Source organism: Trachypithecus francoisi, unplaced genomic scaffold (assembly GCF_009764315.1).
Source record: "Trachypithecus francoisi isolate TF-2019V2 unplaced genomic scaffold, Tfra_2.0 Lachesis_group12, whole genome shotgun sequence".
NCBI classification, from domain to species: Eukaryota; Metazoa; Chordata; class Mammalia; order Primates; family Cercopithecidae; genus Trachypithecus; species Trachypithecus francoisi.
In genome coordinates, this window is record NW_022681457.1 from 78511076 (window position 1) to 78531818 (window position 20743).

General features: G+C 41.1%; 1 protein-coding gene and 1 pseudogene across 7 annotated transcripts in view; one reads left to right on the plus strand and one right to left on the minus strand.

The window, feature by feature from the left end:
- The window catches only part of MAST2 (microtubule associated serine/threonine kinase 2), a 262907-nt gene that overhangs the window by 195701 nt on the left and 46463 nt on the right, over positions 1–20743 (minus strand). The gene's annotated exons all lie outside the window — the stretch shown is intronic.
- Positions 18816–19597, plus strand: LOC117092664 (annotated as a pseudogene).

The window sequence follows — 20743 nt, forward strand, 5'->3', positions numbered from 1 at the left end:
AAACCAATTAAACCAAAAGCTAGATCTCAAGAAAACTGATAAAACTGTGTTCAGATTGATCAAGAAAAAAAATAATCATATATCAGAAATGTGAGGCCAGGCGCGGTGCCTCATGCCTGTAATCCCAGCACTTTGGGAGGCCGAGGCGGGCAGATCACTTGAGGTCAGGAGTTCGAGACCAGCCTGAAGAACATGAAGAAACCCCATGTCTACTAAAAATACAAAAATTAGCCGGGCGCAGTCGTGGGTGCCTGTACTCCCATCTACTCGGGAGGCTGAGGCAGGAGAATTGCTTGAGCCGGGGAGGCAGAGGTTGCAGTGAGCTGAGATCGCACCATTGCACTCCAGCCTGGGTGACAGAGTGAGATTCCACCTCAAAGAAAAAAAAGAAAAAAAAAATGAGAGATAAGCAATATCTCTCATGCCAATACATTTCACAATGCAGATGATGGATAAATTCCTTGAAAGAAATAAACTACAAAACCTCGTCAAGAAAAATAGAAAGTCTGAATTTCCTAATATCTATTAGAGACTGAATTTGTAGTGTAAAAACCTTCCCACAAACTACAGGTCCAGATGGCTTCAATAATTAATTCTACCACTTTTTTTTTTTTTTTAAGCTACAAAATTCTATGCAGGCCGGGCGCGGTGGCTCAAGCCTGTAATCCCAGCACTTTGGGAGGCCGAGGCGGGTGGATGATGAGGTCAGAAGATCGAGACCCTCCTGGCTAACATGGTGAAAGCCCGTCTCTACTAAAAATACAAAAAAAAAAAAAACTAGCCGGGCGTGGTGGCGGGCGCCTATAGTCCCAGCTACTCGGAGGCTGAGGCGGGAGAATGGCGGGAACCCGGGAGGCGGAGCTTGCAGTGAGCCGAGATCGCGCCACTGCACTCCAGCCTGGGCGACACAGTGAGACTCCGTCTCAAAAAAAAAAAAAAAAATTCTATGCAAACTCTTCCCAAATATTTTAGAGGAGGGAATACTTCCCAACACATTTTATAAGATCAGCATTGTCATGGCTCCAAAGCCAGACAAAAGGTATAACAAAAAAAGAAAATTACCAACCAATATCCCTCAAGAACATACGTGCAATAGTCTTAGCAAATTGGAACCAACAATACACTAAAATAATATATTGTGACCAAAGGGGGTTTATGCCAGAAATGCAAGGGTGGATGAACATTTAAAAGTCAGCCAATGGGAAAAAAAAAATCAATATAATTCATCAAATTAGCAGATTAAAAAAGAAAAACCTTATATCCCAATACATGCAGAAAGAACATTTGACAAAATACATCATCCATTCCTGATAAAATTCTCAACAGGCCCAGCGCGGTGGCTCACGCCTGTAATCCCAGCTCTCAGGGAGGCAGAAGCGGGAGGATAGCTTGAGCCCAGGAGTTCGAGACCTGCCTGGGTAATACAGCGAGACCCCGTTCTCCACAAAAAGAAAAAAAAAAAAAAAAGACAAAAAAAAAAATTCTCAACAAACTAGGAAAAGAAAGGAATTTCCTCAACTTGGTAAAGGACATCTACAAAAAAACAAAGACTGGGGCCGGGCGCGGTGGCTCAAGCCTGTAATCCCAGCACTTTGGGAGGCCGAGACGGGCGGATCACGAGGTCAGGAGATCGAGACCATCCTGGCTAACACGGTGGAACCTCGTCTCTACTAAAAACTACAAAAAACTAGCCAGGCGAGGTGGCGGCGCCTGTAGTCCCAGCTACCCGGGAGGCTGAGGCAGGAGAATGGCGGGAACCCGGGAGGCGGAGCTTGCAGTGAGCTGAGATCTGGCCACAGCACTCCAGCCTGGGTGACAGAGCGAGACTCCGTCTCAAAAAAAAAAAAAAAAAAAAAAAAAAACAAAAAAAAAAATTCTCAACAAACTAGGAAAAGAAAGGAATTTCCTCAACTTGGTAAAGGACATCTACAAAAAAACAAAGACTGGGGCGGGCGCGGTGGCTCAAGCCTGTAATCCCAGCACTTTGGGAGGCCGAGACGGGCGGATCACGAGGTCAGGAGATCGAGACCATCCTGGCTAACACGGTGGAACCTCGTCTCTACTAAAAACTACAAAAAAACTAGCCAGGCGAGGTGGCGGCGCCTGTAGTCCCAGCTACCCGGGAGGCTGAGGCAGGAGAATGGCGGGAACCCGGGAGGCGGAGCTTGCAGTGAGCTGAGATCTGGCCACAGCACTCCAGCCTGGGTGACAGAGCGAGACTCCGTCTCAAAAAAAAAAAAAAAAAAAAAAAAAAACCACAAAGACTGAATGTTTTCCCCTTTAAGATCAGGAACAAGGCAAGAATGCCAACTCTTTTTTTTTTTTTTTTTTGAGACGGAGTCTCGCTCTAGCCCGGGCTGGAGTGCAGTGGCCGGATCTCAGCTCACTGCAAGCTCCGCCTCCCGGGTTTACGCCATTCTCCTGCCTCAGCCTCCGGAGTAGCTGGGACAACAGGCGCCCGCCACCTCGCCCGGCTAGTTTTTTGTATTTTTTAGTAGAGACGGGGTTTCACCATGTTAGCCAGGATGGTCTCGATCTCCTGACCTCGTGATCCGCCCGTCTCGGCCTCCCAAAGTGCTGGGATTACAGGCTTGAGCCACCGCGCCCGGCCTAGAATGCCAACTCTTATCACTTCTACTCAATGCTGCGTTAGAGCTTCTGGCCATTACAATAAAGCAAGGAAAAGAAAGAAATTAATATTTGCATCTAAATTAGGAAGAAAAAAGTAAAACTATCTTATTCACAGATGACAAGACCACCGACATTAAAAAAATCTAATGGAATCAACAAAAAAGCTACTAGAACTAATAAGCGAATTTAGCAAGGTTGTAGGCTACATAACCAGTATGAAGAAATACTTGTATTTCTATATGCTGGCAACAATCAATCAGAAATTGAGAATTTTAAAACAGTAACATTAATAAAATACCATCAAAAATAAGAAATACTTTGGAATAAATCTGATAAAAGATGCATAAGACCTGTTCTCCAAAAACTACAAAATATAACTAGAGAAATGAAAGACTTTTTCAATGGAGAAATGTACCATGTTCACGGATCACATGACTCAACATTGTCAGTCCTCCCGGAACTGATCTGCAGATTCAATGCAATCCCAATCAAAACCCTAGCAGGCTTTTTTTTGGGGGGGGGCGGGGGGGCGCCGGGCAGAAATTGACAAGTTAATTCTAAAATTCATATGAAATTCAAAGGACCTATAATAGCCAAATAACTTTGAAAAACAAAGTTGGAGATCTTAAACTACTGACTTCCAGACTTATAGAGCTACGATAATCAAACAGCATAATATCCGCATCAAGACAGACAAATACATCAATGGAACAAAACAAAGATTCAGAAGTAGGTCTTTACACTATATAGTCAATTAATTTTTGACAAAGGTACAAAGTGATTAAGTTAAAAAGGACCATCCTTTCAACAAATAGTATTGAGGCCAGGTGTAGTGGCTCACACCTGTAATCCTAGCACTCTAGAAGGCTGAGGTGGGAGGATCACTTGAGGTCAGTAGTTTGAGACCAGCCAGGCCAATATAGGGAGATCCTGTCTCTACAAAATAACAAAAATTACCCAGGCATGCTGGCAGGTGCCTGTAGTTCTAGCTGCTCTGAAGGCTGAGGCAGGAATATCGCTTGAGATGAGGAGTTTGAGACTACAGTGAGCTATGATTGTGCCACTGCACTCCAGCCTTAGTGACAAAGACCTTATATCTAAATAAGTACATACATACATACATACAGTGTTGGAACAACTGGATACCCTCATGGAAAAAATATAAACTTAAATCCCTATCTCACATATATTAAAAATTAACTCAAACCATAGACCTAAATATAAAACCTAAAATTATAACAACAATAATAGAAGAAGACATTTGTGATCTTTGTTAGGCAAAGATTTTTTGGATACAATATCAAAAGCACAATCCATGAAAGAAAAAATTGATAAACTGAACTTCAATATTGGAAGACATTAAGAAAATGAAAGACAAGCCACACAGTCCTGGAGGAAATATTTGCAAGTCATATCTGACACAGAGAACTTGAATCCAGAATATACAAATAACTCTCAAAACTCAACAAAAGAAACAACCCAATTAAAACATGGGCAAAAGATTTAAACAAGCACTTCCCCAAAGCAGTTATCTGAATGGCAAAGAGATACATGAAAAGATGCTCAACATCATTAATCATTAGAAAAATAAAAATTACTTTACAACACCTTGGCAACTACTTAAAAACTTAACATATATCTACCATATATATCATCCTGCCATTCCACTCCTAGGTATTTATTTAAGAGAAAACAAATTGCATGTCCATACAAAGAATAGTGCATGCATCTTCACAGCATCACAGTATCACAGCTGATGACAATGTCAGTGTTAGCTGTATCTGCCTGAGGAATGGTGGGAAATACTGCTTTGTGAGCCACCTAAGCCTCAGCACCAACCCCAAAAGGACACTGAAGCTACAGAAGGCTCTGAAATCTGCTTAGTGAAAACATGAAGACTGTCTTTCCAGCACAGTGAGCTCTTATGATATAAACTGTGTACTCTTTTTCATTACAAAGGGAAATCAAAACTGCTTTCAAAACCTCAAGCCCATAGCAGGATCAGAAAACTATACCTAATTAGAATTTTGTTTTGTTTTGTTTTGTTTTGTTTTTTGAGACGGAGTCTCACTCTGTCACCCAGGCTGGAGTACAGTGGTGCGATCTCGGCTCACTGCAAGCTCTGCCTCCCAGGTTCACACCATTCTCCTGCCTCAGCCTCCTGAGTAGCTGGGACTACAGGTGCCCGCCACCACGCCTGGCTGATTTTTTGTATTTTTAGTAGAGACGGGATTTCACCATGTTAGCCAGGATGGTCTCAATCTCCTGACCTCGTGATCCGCCTGCCTCGGCCTCCCAAAGTGCTGGGATTACAGGCGTGAGCCACCGTGCCCAGCCTAATTAGAATTTTAAACAATATCAGAACCATTTATACTTGCTGATGACTATCATTTGGCATCTTTACCCAATGAAATCTAGTTTTGGGGGAAAACTGCCTTTTACACTTTTACATGATATCCTGATTCCTTGCTAGATTCACTTTCTAACCCCCGAATGCTGCCTGTAAGGACTGAAACCACCTTCATTAAGACAGAAGGCTGCCTATACAGGGATAATCTAATCAGAAAATTCCAGTCAACAGCCAATGTTAATATTACCATAATCACATAGCCCTGCCCAGCTGATGCCAAAGAATATTTTGAGAACCTCTTGAAATGATAGAAAAGGGAAAGGAATACTGTGAAGGGATTTGTGACAGAATAGAGAAAGCACTGGCATCCCAATTCCACGACTCATTAGTAATTTCACATTGAATAACACATTCTTACTATGTCACAGTTTCCTCATTTATAAATCAGAGATAACAATTAAGTATGTTTTTACCAAGTTGCCTTAAAGAATAAGTAAGAGAAGTTATGTGAAACTCTTTTTTAACTGTCAAGTGCTTTTAAAATAATAACTGCCATTTACCAGGCACCTACGTGCCTAATAGTGTGCAAGGTACTTCACAAATATTGTATCTATTTTATAAATGAATAACATGAAGTGGCAAGGAAAGAAAAGGAAAGGAAGGAAAAGCAGAAATCAGGGAATGGAACCAAGAGAGAAAAGGACAGAAGGGAAGGGAATAAGATGGAAGTGAAAGGAAGAAGGAAGAAGGGAAAAGACTGAGGGTGCCCGGGGCAAGTGCCAGCCCATGCCATCACCCTCCCGGGTCAAGCCCCGGGTATGCTTGACCATTGAAGGCCAGGAGGTAAACTGTCTCCTGGACACTGGTGCAGCCTTCTCAGTCTTACTCTCCTGTCCCAGAAAACGGTCCTCCAGATCTGTCACTATCTGAGGGGTCCTAGGACAGCCAGTCACTAGATACTTCTCCCAGTCACTAAGTTGTGACTGAGGAACTTTACTTTTTTCACATACTTTTCCAATTATGCCTGAAAGCCCCACTCCCTTGTTAGAGACATTCTAGCAAAAGCAGGGGCCACTATACACCAAAACATAGAAGGAACAGCCATTTGTTGTCCCCTGCTTGAGGAAGGAATTAATCCTGAAGTCTGGACAACAGAAGGACAATATGGACAAGCAAAAATGCCCATGCTGTTCAAGTCAAACTAGAGGATTCCACCTCCTTTCCCTAACAAAGTACTCAGCAAAAGTAGAATGGGGAACCTCACAAGGACATAGTTTCCTCTCCTCAGAATGGCTAGCCACTGAAGAAGGAAATATACTTTTGCCTGCAGCTAACCAATGGAAATTACTTAAAACTCTTCACCAAATCTTTCACTTAGGCATTGATAGCACCCATCAGATGGCCAAATTACTATTTACTAGACCAGGATTTTTCAAAACTATTAAGCAGATAGTCAGGGCCTGTGAAGTGTGCCAAAGAAATAATCCCCTGCACTGCAGGCCACACATTTCAATCCCTGTATCTTTAACCTCCTTGTTAAGTTTGTCTCTTCCAGAATCAAAGCTGTAAAACTACAAATATTTCTTCAAATGGAGCCCCAGATGCCGTCCACGACTAAGATCTACCACAGACCCCTGGACCAGCCTGCTAGCCCATGCTCCGATGTTGATGACATCAAAGGCACCCCTCCTGAGGAAATCTCGACTGCATGACCCCTACTATGCCCCAATTCAGCAGGAAGCAGTTACAGTGGTCATTGGCCAACCTCCCCAATAGCACTTGGGTTTTCCTGTTGAGAGGGGGGACTGAGAGACAGGACTAGCTGGATTTCCTAGGCCGACTAAGAATCCCTAAGCCTAGCTGGGAAGGTGACCACATCCACCTTTAAACACGGGGCTTGCAAGTTAACATACTAAAGTGTGTTAACTTTAGTAAAGAGAGTTCACTAAAATGCTAATTAGGCAAAAACAGGTAAAGAAATAGCCAATCATCTATTGCCTGAGAGCACAGCAGGAGGGACAATGATTGGGATATAAACCCAGGCATTCGAGCCAGCAACGGCTACCCTCTTTGGATACCCTCCCTTTGTATAGGAGCTCTGTTTTCACTCTATTAAATCTTGCAACTGCAAATAAATAAATTAATAAATATTTTATTCTCCTCTTAGTCTTTCTTGGCAAAATCTATACTGATCTAATATAGCTGACACACCTAAGAAACAATATTTGATGGATGATTTTATATCTGGCGACTTAAAACCAATTATCATCTCAACAGTTACTGGGTATGCTACGAACAGAAATATATAAAATAATACTTGACCTAAATATAATAGGGAAACAACAAAAATACCCAAGCTACAATGTGCATGTTGCAAGTAGTAGGTTAACCTTACTAAAAGAAAAGGAACACTGTATAATTTCTAAACTAGTTGAGGTTGGGAGAGTAAAAACAAAAATAACAACCTATCAATACAAAAGAAAACAGGAAAAAAAGGAAACAGGGCAGGCTGAAGAGTACCAAATAAGACAGCAGATAAATATCCAAATACATCAATAAGCACAAGTAAGTAAATGGACTAAATACACCAGTTAAGACAAAGATTTTTCAGCTGGGTGTAGTGGCTCACACCAATAATCCCAGCACTTTGGGAGGCCGAGGGAGGCAGATCGCTTGAGGCCAAGAGTTCGAGACCAGCCTGGCCAACCTCGTCTCTTCTAAAAACACAAAAATTAGCAGGGTGTGGTGGCGCATGCCTGTAGTTCCAGGTATTCTGGAGGCTGAGGCAGGAGAATCACTTGAACCTGGGAGGCGAAGGTTGCAGTAAGTAGAGATCATGCCACTGCACTCCAGCCTGGGGGACAGAGTGAGACTCCGTCTAAAAAAAAAAAAAGGCAGGGATTTTCAGACTATTAATAGATGACTAAATGTATTAAATGGATGAAACTGTTTTTTTCTTGTTTTAGAGACACGGTCTTGCTTTATAACACCTAGGCTCTCATAGCTCACTGCAGTCCTGAACTCCTTAGCTCAAGCAATCCTCCCGCCTCAGCCTCCTCAGTAGCTTACAACTACAGGCACATACCACCATGCCTGGATAATTTTTTATTTTTATTTTTATTTTTGGTAGACTTGAAGCAATGCTCCTGCCTCACCTTCCAAAGCATTGGGATTACAAGCATGAGCTGCCACACTGAGCCAAGATTTTAAAAAGAAATACAGTGTGGCAAAAATAATGAGTTTTAATATCTAATAATGTAGAAATGTAAGAAATGCTTTCAGATATTGCAGGTGGAAAGTAAACTGTTAAAAACAATACCTATTAAAATAATATATGAATGCAGCAATCCAATTTCAGAGTCTCTGTCCCAGATATAAACATCAGTATGAAATGATATGTGAACACTGATACTTGCAACAGCATTTTTGTAATATTGCTAAGAAAGAGGTAAATAAACTACCATGCACAAATTTTTTTAAGTCCTTTAAAGCCTTGAGCTTCCCATATTTCAGGGACTCCCAAACTTTGATGCACATGAGAATTAACCTGGGGAGCTCTAAAAAAATCTTGATCTGTGGGACACATCCCATACTAATTAAATTTGGGACTGGGAGTCAGGCATCCCAGTATTTTTTTTTTTTTTTTTAAAGACTCCCAGATGATTCCAATTTGCAGCAAAGTTTGAAAGTCGAGGCCGGGCACGGTGGCTCAAGCCTGTAATCCCAGCACTTTGGGAGGCCGAGACGGGCGGATCACGAGGTCAGGAGATCGAGACCATCCTGGCTAACATGGTGAAACCCCGTCTCTACTAAAAAAATACAAAAAAAACTAGCCGGGTGAGGTGGCGGGCGCCTGTAGTCCCAGCTACTCCGGAGGCTGAGGCAGGAGAATAGCGTGAACCCGGGAGGCGGAGCTTGCAGTGAGCTGAGATCCCGCCACTGCACTCCAGCCTGGGTGACAGAGCAAGACTCCGTCTCAAAAAAAAAAAAAGAAAGTCATCCAGGTCCCTTGAATCAATTGCTCTGAAGTTCCTCCCTGTTTAGGGTTGCTGGGTTTGGCAAATAAAAATACAGGGTACCCAGTTTAATCTACCTTGCTCAAACATTCCATCTTTTTTCTATCTGGTTTTAGATGAAAAAAAGGAGTTGTAAGAACACTGAAGAAAAAGTGTTCCTACAGTTTCTCAACAACAATAGTGCAAGTGAAATCAAGACAGAAGTTTCCCAGATAAAGTAATCACAAAACAATGACAAACATATCATCAGATGGATTAAGATCACTGGCTCTGCATAAGAGAGTTTCAGACTGAAACCATACTTCTGTCATGAACCATCTGTGTGAACCTAGGCAGGTTACATAACTTCTTTGAACATCCATTTCCTCAACTGATACATTAAGTAAGCATCCCTATTTCATGGGGCTGATATAAGCAGTAAATCAATTCATACATTTCAAAATACTCAGCATAGTCCTTAGCACATAGGATATAAGCTCATAAACATTATATTTCTAATCATGCTATAAATATGCCATTCAAGATTGGCTCTACTACAAGCAATGCTAGCTGATATGGAAATACTAGTGAATGTCTTCATTACTTCTAAGGGAAGGATATGACTATTGTTAAACTACTCTCTGACTATTTATACAAATAGGCAAGTATCAAGTAAAACAATACCAAGTATAAATCTAAAAGTTTTTTAATATGACACTTTAAGCACAAAGAGGATTGTGTATCCTATGTTTAAAGAAGGTTATTCTTTTCCCCATGAAATTGATATTCTAAAATGCCAGTGAGCCATGCTTCTCATCTACATCAACAATTGTACTAAAGGGAAACAGCTGAGGCCCTTCAATACAATGCAGCTAACAGACTGCTACCATAAGCTGATAATGAGAGCTACAATCAAAGTGACAAGGCTAGATTAGATCCCCATCAATTTCTTTAATAGGCACAATATAGCAATTCATATTTGCATTCATAATCAGGAACCTAAACTGAAAACTATAGAATACACAATAAAATGTCTCATAAAGTTTTACTGTCACAAGTATTAATAATCCAGATCAGAAGTCACTGTGCAGAGATGGATCATAATTTCATACAGAAATACCAGTTTAACAAAACACCCAGATTCATTTTCTTTGTAGTATAAACACTATGTGGTTCTTTGATAGCACTGACATAACTTCAATCTTTCATTGCTATTTACAGCTATATAATTACATAAACGCTGACTTTAACTTATTCCTTTGAAAATCTGTTAATATCTGACACCCCAGGAAGCTCTAAATTCCACAAGGGAAAAAAAACCCTCTATAATCAACACTGCCCATATACGCTAGTAAGAAGTACTAAATAAATATTTGCTAAAGGTTACCAAAAGAATAAAAAAAGGTGGGGAATCAATTCTTATCACCCATTAAGAGCAATTATATGGTTTATTTCAATATACATCTTCCTACTCACAATTCTCCAGGCATTTTCATTTAAAACACAGTGGCAAACATCCTTTTTATTCCATTTAATACTATTAGTCTACAAAAACATTAAAATCAAAGTCAATATACATACAAAGCAACTAATTTATTGAAAGGACTAGTTGGTTTCTTTTTAAATACAGCAATATAAAACATTCCACAAATTGATTACACTCCTTATAAGAGCAAAAAAGCTAACTACCCAATCATATTGAGTGTAGTAATGAGACAGATATTGAAGATGCAAGACTCAAGAGCAGTTTATCTTCATCCCTTAGGGTATCTTTTGCTCTGCACTGCTGACTACACATCTCTCTTCATCCTAAAAGCCTGGGATCTTGCTAAGCACAAAGATCACATTTTATTCTTCTCTGTGCCTGGCATACAGGAGTCAAAAAAGGTTTATTAAATTGGGAGACACATGATCTCTGTCCTAAAGAAGATCACCATCTAACAGAAGAGGGGTTCCCCCAAAGGTTTGTCCTTGTCTTTTAATCCTTCCGTGTTCTTCCTTGAGTGAACTCATCCACCTTCATAGCTTCAGCTGCCATTTTCATACTGATGAATCTTTGACTCTTAAATCTACATCTCTATCACAAATTTCCTGAGCTCTGAACATAATTGCTTGCTGGTCAACCATTTGTTTAACATATAGACACCTCAAACTTAAAGCTCTTTTTCTCACTCCTAGATCTATCCTGACTACCATATTCTTGTTTTCTGGTTAATGGAATCATTCTCTAAGATATATCAAGTCTTTGTAATAATAAGTATAAGAGTCATTAGAGTTTCCTAAGCAAAAGATAACTATTAGATAATTAGTTCCAGAAAATAATCTAAAAGATATTTCATAGGCTGGGCGTGGTGGCTCATGCCTATAATCCCAGCACTTTGGGAAGCCAACATGGGCGAATCATCTGAGGTCGGGAGTTGGAGACCAGCCTGACCAACATGGAGAAACCCTATCTCTACTAAAAATGCAAAATTAGTCAGGCGTGTTGGTGCATGTCTGCAATCCCAGCTACTCGGGAGGCTGAGGCAGGAGAATTGCTTGAACCCGGGAGGAGAAGGTTACGGTGAGCCGAGATTGTGCCATTGGACTGCAGCCTGAGCAACAAAAGCGAAACTCTGTCTCAAAAAAAATAAATAAAATAAGTTTCATGAATGAGCCAATTAGGAAAAAGGGACAGAATAAGGGTGGGTAAATAAAATGGAAGAAAGCGAAAGAGACAATTGATGAGAAAAGCAAGGTACCCAGAGAGTAAAGAACACGAGCAGACACAAAAGCCCTCATTCAATCAAAAAATATTCTCTAGGCCGGGCGCGGTAGCTCATGCCTGAAATCCCAGCATTTTGGGAGGCCGAGGCGGGGGATCACGAGGTCAGGAGATCAAGACCACCCTGGCTAACAGAGTGAAACCCCATCTCTACTAAAAAAAATACAAAAAAATTAGCCGGCGTGGTTGGTGGCAGCCGCCTGTAGTCCCAGCTACTCGGAAGGCTGAGGCAGGAGAAGGGCATGAACCCGGGAGACAGAGCTTGCAGTGAGCCAAGTTCACGCTACTGCACTCCAGCCTGGGCAACAGAGTGAGACTCCATCTCGAAAAACAAAAAAAAAAATTCTCTGACCACTTAACAGACACTGATCTCTCTTCTCACCGACCTACTTATTTATTATATCTGCACACTATCCTTTAACTCCAGCTATCACCTCTAAACAAGATCCCCTTCACTCTACTCTCTCTTCAGTGCCATAGTCAAACATTTGCAACCATTTCAATAATCTTCAGGGCTCCTCGCTACCTAAAAATTAAGTCCTAATGCCTCCACTTAATATTCAAACTCCTTTACTATTTAATCCTATCTACTCAACCTACTATTCACAATCTACCATTCCACTCCTTCCCTGAGGCTCCATGAAGACAGGGACCATGTCTGTTTTGTTTACTAAGATGCAGCCAGCACTAGGCACAATGACTGCCATATAGTATGAATAAATAAACTCCATACTCCAGCCTAAATGAACTACTTGTCATTTCAAAGATTTTAAACAACCATACCTTTACAGCATGTTCTCTACTCCAGAAAGGCCCAGTCCCTCCCCAGGCTCAATCTTTCACTGTCTAAATCTTCCCTATCCTTTAGAGTCCAGCTCAAATGCTACCTCTTCCATGAAGCTTTCCTTCATTCCCTAGAAAAATGTATTCCTTCACAGACACTCCTGACATGCCTATTCACTTCTAATCATTCTTTAAAACTCAACTCAAGCATCATCATTATTAAGCTTTTAAATCCCACCCACATCCAGAACTGATCACCGCTGTTGTGATCAAACCATGCCTCACACAGTTCTCTATTATGGCAATCATACAATTACTAGTTAAGTAGTTCCCTAAGAGCAAGAACAATGTCTTATATATCATATCTGAATTTCTCCTGCATTCACCACAATTCCTGATACCCCATGGGAACTAGAAATATGTCTGCTGAATGAATAAAAATCTAGACAACATATAGATATACTATATCTTATTACTAACTTAAACCAGATGAGATTTAGAAAGGGACCCAACAGCCCAGACATGCCATGGCCTCAATTTAAAGGTCTATCTAAACAATATTATCCTCAAAATTACAATTATATTGATGTTATCCCCCTTTTGTATCTCTCTGCCAAAGAATTGGTACTATCCTTGGTCAATTTACCTTTAACTTTACAACATTCTTGCAAGATTATTTCCCAGGTCCTGCAACAGACAAATGTTTCTGTGTAATAAGCAAATTTATGCTGAAAATTTGCAAATTAGTTTCAAATGGATCGCAGAACCAAGTGAACTACAATAAATTCAGTTTAGCCTATCAGAGTTTGCATTATTAATAAACCACTTATTATATATACAATCCATATGTTAATGACAGAATATCTTAACTCACAATTCTTCCTAAAATTCTCTCTCTCATTAAACATAGTAACAAACTGTAATTTCTCTCTGTTCTCTCTCTCTCACACACACACCACAGTATATGCTCCAAAAGATGTCATTATATAGGGTAAAACAATTTTGCAAATATGGGAAATACGATGAACATTCTAAGAGAGTTCGTTAGTGCCTAAACTGTTAACTGTATTCACAAATATAAAATGTCAGTCAGGAAATCCTGAGGCAGAAAATGGAAAAAAAAAAAAAAAAAAAGCAGAAGAAGACTTACTAAGCTTAGGCAAAGTACAGGAAAAAAAGAAGAAACAGGCCCAGATGAAGCAGATTATGAGGTATGTATCTTATTCTTTTTTATCACGTACAGTCCCCAGTATAATAGTTTAAAATAGTGGGCACACATATAATATTAACTGTATAAAAATAACGAAAACGAGGAACATAAGACCCGTTACATAGAGTTAATAGGCCAAGAAAACAGAGTGCTGCTCTTTCAATCTCCTCTACAAACCATAAAGTACATGAAGCGGACATGGCAGAAGAAATACCATCTGTATTAGCCAGGATTCCCTAGAGGGATAGAACTAATAGGATAGATATATATATACACAAAGGGGAGTTTTTTAAGTATTAACTCACACGGTCACAAGGTCCCACAATAAGCTGTCTGCAAGCTGAGGAGCAAGGAGAGCCAGTCCAAGTCCCAAACTGAAGAACTTGGAGTCCAATATTTGAGGGCAGGAAGTATCCAGCATGGGAGGAAAACGTAGGCTGGGTAGCTAGGCCAGTCTAACCTTTTCACATTTTTCTGCCTGCTTTAGATTCTCTAGCTGTGCTGGCAGCAGCTGATTAGATGATGGCCACCCAGATTAAGGGTGGGTCTGCCTTTCCCAGCCCACTGACTCAAATGTTAATCTCCTTTGACAACAACCTCACAGACACACCCAGGGTCAATACTTTGCATCCTTCAATCCAAACAAGTTGACACTCAGTATTAACCATCACACCATCCTAGAGGTACAAAGCAAGCAATGCCAGTTACAGGACAAATAGTAACAGAGGAAAAGATGGCTGTCTCAGATGCTATGAAAAGACCTTAAGTCATTACACACAAAACAACTTTCAACCCCTACCATTAATGTAAATCTGAAGAGATTACCTTTAATCTTTTTTTTTTCATTTTAGATTCAGGGTTGAGGGGTGGGTACATGTAAAGTTCTGTTATATATGTCAACGGCCTAGTAGCAATACTTATTTTTTCTGCAGCACTCCCTCCTCCCACTCTCCAGTAGACCCCAATGTTTATTATTCCCTTCTTTGTGTTCATGAGTTCTCATCATTCGACTCCCATTTATAAGTGAGAATATGTGGTATTTGGTTTTCTGTTTCTGTGTTAGTTTGCTTAGGATAGTAGCCTCCAGCTCCATCCACAGTCCTAAACAAGAAATAATCTCGTTTCTTTTTCATGGCTGCATAGTATTCCGTGGTGTATATGGACCAAATTTTCTTTATCCAATCTGTCACTGATATGCATTTAGGCTGATTCTATGTCTTTGCTACTGTGAAGAGTGCTGCAATGAACATTCACGTGCACATGTCTTTATAGCTGAATAATTTACATTCCTCTGGGTATACACCAAGTAAAGGGATTACTGGGTCAAATGGCAGTCCTGCTTTTAGCTCTCTGAGGAATCCCCACACTGCTTTCCACAATGGTTGAATTAATTTACACTCCCAATAGTGTATAAGTGTTCCCTTTTCGTTGCCACCTTGGTAACATCTGTTTTTTTTGGGGGGGGAGGGGTTTTCACCTTTTAACAAGAGCCATTCTGACTGGTGTGAGATGCTATCTCACTGTGGTTTTGATTTGTATTTTTCTAATGCTTAGTGATATTGAACTTTTTTTCATATGCTTGTTGGCCGTATGTATGCCTTCTTTTGAAAAGTGTCTGTTCGGCCAGGTGCAGTGGCTCACGCCTATAATTCTAGCACTTTGGGAGGCCGAGGCGGGTGGATCACAAGGTCAAGAGATTGAGACCATCCTGGCCAACATGGTGAAATCCTGTCTCTACCAAAAATACAAAAATGAGCTGGCCATAGTGGCACACGCCTGTAGTCCCAGCTACTCAAGAGGCTGAGGCAGGAGAACAGCTTGAACCCATGAGGTAGAGGTTGCAGTAAGCCAAGATCACACCACTGCATTCCAGCCTGGCGACAGAGTAAGACTCTGTCTCAAAAAAAAAAAAGAAAAAAGAAAAAAAGAAAAATGTCTGTTCATGTCCTTTGCCCACTTTTTAATGGGGTTGTTTTTCTCTTGTAAATTTGTTTAAGTTCCTTATGGATGCTGGATATTAGACCTTTGAGAGATGCACAATTTGCAAACATTTTTTCCCATTCTATGGACTGTCTGTTTACTCTGCTTATCATTTCTTTTGTTGTAACTCTTAATTAGATCGCACTTGCCAATTTTTGCTTTTATTGAGATTGCTTTTGGTGTCTTTGAACATTTTGCCCATTCCTATGTCCAGGATGGTATTGCCTAGGTTGTCCTCCAGGGTTTTTAGTTTTGGGTTTTATATTTAAGTCTTTAATCCATGTTGAGTGGATTTTTGTATATGGTGTAAAGAAGAGGTCCAGCTTTATTGGGAAGCAGAGGCGGGAGGATCATGAGGTCAAGAGATCAAGACCATTCTGGCCAACACGGTGAAACCCCGTCTCTATTAAAAATACAAAAAATTAGGCCGGGCGCGGTGGCTCAAGCCTGTAATCCCAGCACTTTGGGAGGCCGAGACGGGCGGATCACGAGGTCAGGAGTTCGAGACCATCCTGGCTAACACGGTGAAACCCCGTCTCTACTAAAAAATACAAAAAAAGCTAGCCGGGCGAGGTGGCTGGCGCCTGTAGTCCCAGCTACTCGGGAGGCTGAGGCAGGAGAATGGCGTAAACCCGGGAGGCGGAGCTTGCGATGAGCTGAGATCCGGCCACTGCACTCCAGCCCGGGCGACAGAGCGAGACTCCGTCTCAAAAAAAAAAAATAAATAAATAAATAAAAAATAAAAATACAAAAAATTAGCTGGGCATGGTGGCAGGAGCCTGTAGTCCCAGCTACTTAGGAGGCTGAGGCAAGAGAATGGCATGAACCCGGAGGGCAGAACTTGCAGTGAGCCAAGATCGCACCACTGCACTCCAGCCTGGGCAACAGAGCGAGACTCTGTCTCAAAAAAAAACAAAAAAAAGAGTGGGTCCAGTTTTAATCTTCTGCATATGGCTAGCCAGTCATCGCAGCATCACTTCTTGAATAGGGAGTCTTTTCCCTATTTCTTGTTTTTGTCAGTTTTGTCACAGACCACATGGTCATAGGTGTGCAGCTTTATTTCTCCCAGAAATAAAGTTCCATCAATCTATGTGCCTTTTGTACCAGTAACATGCTGTTTGGTTACTGTAGCCCTGTAGTACAGTTTGAAGTCGGGTAACGTGAGGTCCCCAATTTTGTTCTCTTTGCCTAGGACTGCCTTGGCTATTCAAGCTCTTTTTCGGTTCCATATGAATTTTAAAATCATTTTTTCTAGTTCTGTGAAGAAAGTTCTTGGTAGTTTGATAGGAATAGCATTGAATCCGTAAACTGCTTCAGGCAGTATGGCCATTTTAATGACATTGAGTCTTCCTATCCATGAGCATGGTATGTTTTTTCATTTGTTTGTGTCTTCTCTGATTTCCTTGAGCAGTGTTTTGTAATTTTCATTGTAGCAATCTTGCACCTCCCTGGTTAGCTGTATTCCTAGGTATTGTATTCTTTCTGTGGTAATCGTGAATGGGACTGCATTCCTGATTCGGCTCCCAGCTTGGCTGTTGTTGGTGGATAGGAACTCTAGTGATTTTTTGTATGTTAATTTGGTGTCCTGAAACTTTGCTGAATTTGTTTATCAGCTGGAGGAGCTTTTGGGCCAAGATGATGGGGTTTTTCTACATATAAAATCATGTCATCTGCAAACAGGGATAATCTGACTTCCTCTCTTCCTACTTGAATGCCCTTTATTTCTTTTTCTTGCCTGATTACTCTGGCTATATCCTAAACTATTTTCATAAATCCTTCAAAGACTACTACATCAGGGGTCACCAAGACCACCCCCAGGTTCCATGATCCTCCAGGAGTACTCACAGGACCCTGCATATAATCAGCATATGGAAAAGGTACATGAGGCAAAGTCTGGAGAAAACCAAGCACAAGCTTCTCAGAGTTCGCTCCCAGTGAAGTCACATAAGACACACTTATTTCTTCTAGCAACGCCTGGTAACTATATCCATGAAATGTTGTCTACTGGGAAAGGTCACCAAAGACTCAGTGTTCAAAGTTTTTTTTTTTCTTTTTGAGGCGGAGTCTCGCTCTGTCACCCAGGCTGGAGTGCAGTGGCATGATCTTGGCTCACTGCAAGCTCTGCCTCCTGGGTTCACGCCATTCTCCTGCCTCAGCCTCCCGAGTAGCTGGGACTACAGGCACCTGCCACCACGCCTGGCTAATTTTTTTTTATTTTTTTTAGTACAGACGGGGTTTCACCGTGTTTGCCAGGATGGTCTTGATCTCCTGACCTCATGATCCGCCCACCTCAGCCTCCCAAAGTGCTGGGATTACAGGTGTGAGCCACTGCACCCAGCCATTCAAAGTTTTTAATGGAGCTGCTCACACAGGCACCCTCTTGCCTAGTACATACCAAAATTTCAGACTCCCAGAAGGAAGGTAAATGTTCAGCATAAATCATATTGTTTGCACAGTAAGTCACTCTTATCATTCAAGGAAATTTTGATCATTGTAGGAAACTGTTTACCATTCAAGTTTCCAGATACCAGCCAAGAGTCGACCTTCCACACAAGCCCTTCTAAGGATACCAGTCTTAAGACTGCTATATTAATAGTTTATTGTACACTACTACTATTTCTTAACATTCCTATCTCTTAAGGCCACCAGTCTACACATGCTGAAACCAGCCTTGTTCCCTATACATTCTATAGACAAGACATATCGCAAAAATGAAGAATGACAACTCACTCAATGTTCCTGAGAAAATAATGGAGAACGTACGTTAAACTAGGAATAGGGTCTAGCAAATATTAGTTCTCTATTGCAACTAATTAGCACTAATAATTATATTGTCTGCATGATAGAATGCACCAGTAGCACTGCTTTTCAGTCTTTGCTCAGCACTATAAATATACCAGTGCAAAGCAACACATGACAATAATGGCCTAATTAAAAGACTAGTACTGGCCAGGCATGGTGGCTTATACCCTTTGGGAAGCAGAGGTGGGGAGATGGCTTGAACCCAGGAGTTCGAGACCAGCCTGGGCAATATGGCAAAACCTCATCTTAAAAAAAAAAAAGAAAAAGGGAGGCCCCACATGGGATTTGGCCCGGGTACTCATGTGAGCTGCTGCTCTTGTAGTTGGTAAGACTGCCTGGGTCTAGGGTACGGAGCTCCTCCGTGGCCACAAGGACGTCACCATGCCTAAAGCACCAAAGGGAAAAAGTGCAGGAAGGGGAAAAAAAAGTCATTCATCCATATAGCAGAAAAGCAGCTCAAATTATGACAGAGGCCCACAAACAAGAAAAAAACGAAAAACTGAAGAATGAAAAGGCCTTGTGTTTCAATCTTATTGGTTAAAAACTACAATGGTTTCAAAATCATCTTGATCCCCCCAAAAAAAGATATTCAAACAAAGATGCTTGTGAACTAACTGAAAGGTACTTAAATAAATTTAGCAGTGAGCTGGAGCAGATTGAGCAACAGGCAGGGGAGGCCGCACTGTTCCCAGGACACCATCATCAAGCAGACAATGGAGCGGGAGGGACAGCAGTATGAAGGATATGGCCTTGAGAATCCAGACATTCTAAATGCAAGTAATCTGAAAACATTTAGGGAATGAGACTGTGATCTGAAGAAATTGCCAAACATTAAAATGAGAAAAATCTACGCTGATGCAATTCCCAAGAAGTGCAAGAGGAAAACTATTATAATTGTAGACCAAGATTTAGGGGAACTGGAACTAAACGATGAATCAAATGACTCAGATGAGGAAATGACTGCAGTAGCCTAACGGTCTTCATTTGAATTCAAAATGAGTAATCTGAGAGCTTCAAATTACATTCATTGATTATGGTACATAATCATCAAGATACAAGAATTTGATGTTGACATTATCTTATACGATGAGAGTTTCATTTGCAGTTTCAAAAATGGTGTTAAGATTTTTTTTTTTTTTTTGGCCGGGCGCGGTGGCTCAAGCCTGTAATCCCAGCACTTTGGGAGGCCGAGATGGGCGGATCACGACGTCAGGAGATCGAGACCATCCTGGCTAACACGGTGAAACCCAGTCTCTACTAAAAATACAAAAAACTAGCCGGGCGAGGTGGCGGGCGCCTGTAGTCCCAGCTACTCCGGAGGCTGAGGCAGGAGAATGGCGTAAACCCAGGAGGCAGAGCTTGCAGTGAGCTGAGATCCGGCCACTGCACTCCAGCCCGGGCGACAGAGTAAGACTCCGTCTCAAAAAAAAAAAAAATTTTTTTTTTGAGACGGAGTCTTACTCTGTTTTTTTGAGACGGAGTCTTACTCTGTCGCCCGGGCTGGAGTGCAGTGGTAACATCTCGGCTCACTGCAACCTCCACCTGCTGGGTTCAAGCAATTCTCCTGCCTAAGCCTCCCAGGTAGCTGGGATTACAGGCACCCACCACCACGCCCAACTAATTTGTTTTGTGTTTTTTTAGTAGAGATAGGGTTTCACCATGTTGGTAAGGCTGGTCTCGAACTTCTGACCTCGTGATTCATCCGCCTCAGACTCCCAAAGTGCTGGAAACACAGGCGTGAGCCACCGCACCCAGCCTATGACATTTACTTTAAAATGAAGATTGCTTTTCATTTACTTTAAGTTGCTAAAATAGATAGACATGATCTGCAAAAGTTGTTTAATCTTTTTCATCTGAATTTCAGGCCGGGAGGGAGCAATATAACTAATGACAGAAAATGTTTTGTTTTTCTTGTATATTTACAATCACCTAATTTCACATTTTGTGAAATGGACAGTAACCTGTTTCCTAAAAGATTTCTGTGGGTATTTTTTGAGCTGTGATAATAGAAAACTGTCTTTCAGTAATAATGTCAAATTAATCCTTCTTTTAAACATTAAACCTATTTTCCTTTCTTTACAACATAAGGGAAAATGTGATAAGAAATTTGTATACACTGGTGGATTATAGATTATTATTTATCTTTTGAACCAGAGTTAAATGGTTAAAAAAAAAATCCGTGATGATTGTTATTATCTCCCACAATTAATTTATCTTTTGAAACAGGG